General features: G+C 34.0%; 1 pseudogene; it reads left to right on the forward strand.

Moving 5' to 3' along the window:
• The first annotated feature begins 416 nt into the window (after positions 1–416).
• LOC115220791 lies at positions 417–535 on the forward strand (annotated as a pseudogene).
• Positions 536–3,373: the final 2,838 nt, after the last annotated feature.

Genomic DNA, 3,373 nt, shown 5'->3' on the forward strand with positions numbered 1-3,373 from the left:
GACGAAGATACACGTCTAATTTCCTAGATTTCTGGGTCTAGTTTTAGGAAAAATCGAAATAGCTTTTTTATAATCGCGGAACGAGATAATTCTATGAGTTATTCGTCATGGTATAGGATACCGTCAAAAGCTGTCAGCTAGTATGACGAGTTGTATTTGACAAAGTACAACTTCAGTCAAGAATAGAAAAGAATGTTACAAGATAACTGAACGTTTTGTGTCTAACTACATATTATTACAGATATTTAAAAACTCCTGGTCCCCAACCTTTATAGATACATATGTTTTTGAATACATATATTGATGCATGCATACACAGATTTTAGAAAAGTGAATTTTTTATTTAACTGACTTTAAGTGCTACACAAATGATGTAAATGTATAAGTTTGTGTATACAACCCCCACACACATATATGTTTACAGACATATCACCTTGAAAACACCGGTTCTCGTCCGATCACCGAAGTTAAGCAACGTCGAGCCTAGTTAGTGCTTAGATGCGTGACCGCTTGAGAGACCTAGGTGCAGTAAACGTCTTTCTGTCCTTTTAGACTTAGGAGTGGCTGTGTGGTAACTAGCTTGATGACTAGTTACATGGGCAAGTGTCTTCTGCTATAGCCTCGGGCCGACCACAGCCTTGTGAGTTGATTTCGTAAACGGAAACTGAAAGAAGCGCATCGTATATATATATATATATATTTGTGTGTGTGTGTGTGTGTGTGTGTGTGTGTGTGTATGTGTGTGTGTGTTTGTGTGTCTGTGTCTGTCACCCAGGATCGCTTGACAACTTAGAGGTTCGGCAAAAGAACTGATAGAATAAGTACTAAGCTTACAAAGAATAAGTCCTGGGGTCGATTTGCATCATCTCACAATAAATCTTCAATAAACATAGCTTACTCTGCCACACCTAACTTCGGATATATCATAGCTGCTCTCAATAGTCGCAAACTCAGAGGTAAATTGATTGAACATATAAATCCTTATATATCACCCCAAAAGAATCCTGACAATAATAGTACAACATCCACTAACAACTCTCTTATGGTGAGTAATTCTAAAAGTATGACAGTATATCGCAACCTCAATTATCAACTATTAAACACCATTTCAACAAATACATCCACCCCTATTGTGTCATAAACACCGTTTTAGATCCACACTTAGCAGCGACTTCTCAATCTAGATTAACTTCACTATGGCGACACTAACTATCATAAAAACAAAAAATCCTGAAGTTGTCGGTGCATCCCATTTATGGCCTCTTGAAAGCTTTTGCCTACGCAAAAATTTACTGTGCGCTATATTGGTACTCCGCAAACAACAAACAATGATGTATATTGAGAACACTCTAAAAGTTAATCATAGATATGCACATGTTGATTTTTTATTAATCCTAAAACCAAATATTCTACTTCTTTAGTTACGCATATCCATAGTCTCAAAGCGCGAAATATTCGGTATAAATTATCTTTTTGGATAGCAACGGAAGCCCGCCCGCTTACAATTAATATATATGTAAATATAATATTTGTAGTAGTGAATCGTTAACCGTTCTGCATATGCACATTACTTCAATGATAGATACGTTTTCAGATGTCATCTTCTCTTATAGGCATAGGAATGTTTTGATTCTTAGATATTTGGTTCGCTGTTCATATTTACCTAACTTATTATTCTATTAAATCTGAAATATAAAATGTCTTGGTATATGTCATCTTCTCGAACCCTCCGTTTCTAACATTATTTATATCTACCCCTCAATAGTAGTATATTTTCCCCTCCTACTTCTATATATGAAAAATTACGTGTCTACCACGCACCCATCCACCCACCATAATAATACATCTTACCACCGTTCTGTCCCCAGAAACAGCCGACGGATTTTAATGATATATAAAGCTCTGTATGGTGTTGTGCTTTTCTCTACAGTCTACCCATTCTGTGTATATAATTCTAATATCAAATTCAACTTATTATGAAATACATCAAACAATGTTTGCTTTAGAAGCGTTGAGACATATTGAAAGATACATAAATAATTTATTCTCAAACTCATGATAATGCTAATACAATTGCATGAACATGATACACTACCCATATACTGCAGAAAAAATCGTTACCAGCCGGTCATGAGACTCGAACTTACACCCCTGTGCTTACGCGTCGAGTACTTTATCTTTATGCTAAACTGCCCAGTACCGAATTGTTTTGCAATTTTAGGATTTGTAAATCTAGGATTATAATATGCGAATCTTAAATTCAACTTAGGATGAAAGTAAACAAATTATGCTTTAGAAGCGTTTAGATGTAGTGAAAGATACAGAAATAATTTCTTCAAAACATTTCCACGCTTCTAAAGCAAACATTGTATGTTTACTTTCTTTGTAAGTTGAATCTAACGATAGCGTTTATATAGCTAGATTCCTTAAATTGCAGAACAATTCGTTAATGGGCAGTTTACCTTAAAATTAAAGCGCTTGACGCGTAATATCAGACATGTGATTTCGCGTCACATGGCTGGCCGGTAACAATATTTTCTAAAATATATGAATAGTTTATCCTGTTCATGTTATTATATTAGCATTATCGTGCGTTTCAGAATAAATTTTAATAACGCCATCATTATAAGTAGAATTATATATTTATGTTCTTAATATATTCTAGCATATTTATATATTTATATCTATAAATTTAAATATATTTTAAATATATCTATACCTATACATTTTTAATATATTTTAAACGTATTTATGTATTTTTGGAACATTATTTCGTGCACATAAAAATTTTACAACATGATACATTTTAGTAATGTATGTCTCATGATTATTTTACCCATTTCCTTATGGCTCAGATATAGTAAGCACTTCGATGTATCCTATATAAATAGAGAAAATTTTATCTCTAGAAAATAAATTATGTTGCGGGTGGGATATTATACAAGTGGTTGTGTTGCATCCTATTGTGCAAATGTCTCTCATCAGGTGCTTCTTTATGTAGAAAGAAAACAACACCCGTCTCAATAAACCCGTTTTCGCTAAGTTCGATTATACGGCATAACATGTATAATGGAACCAAGCGAAGCGAAGAATACTTAGCGAGGTTATTTTTTTAAAAATATAGATGAAACGCACCTGATGAATAGAGATACTCGGGAATTCCATTTTCTGTTTTCATCATTTGTTATAAACTTAACGAGCACTGCGATGTACCTCAAGTAGATCAGTAACGTATCAAAAGTTAGGATGACAACAGGTAACCATAGAGAGTAAAAGCGCTGCAATAAACAATTAAGTGAATGCACAAAATTTAGATAATCATGTAAGCGTGTCTGTGCACCTCTGTTTCTCTTTCTCTCTCTCTCTCTCTCTT

The sequence above is a fragment of the Octopus sinensis genome, linkage group LG1 (assembly GCF_006345805.1).
Source record: "Octopus sinensis linkage group LG1, ASM634580v1, whole genome shotgun sequence".
In the NCBI taxonomy this organism is placed as follows: Eukaryota; Metazoa; Mollusca; class Cephalopoda; order Octopoda; family Octopodidae; genus Octopus; species Octopus sinensis.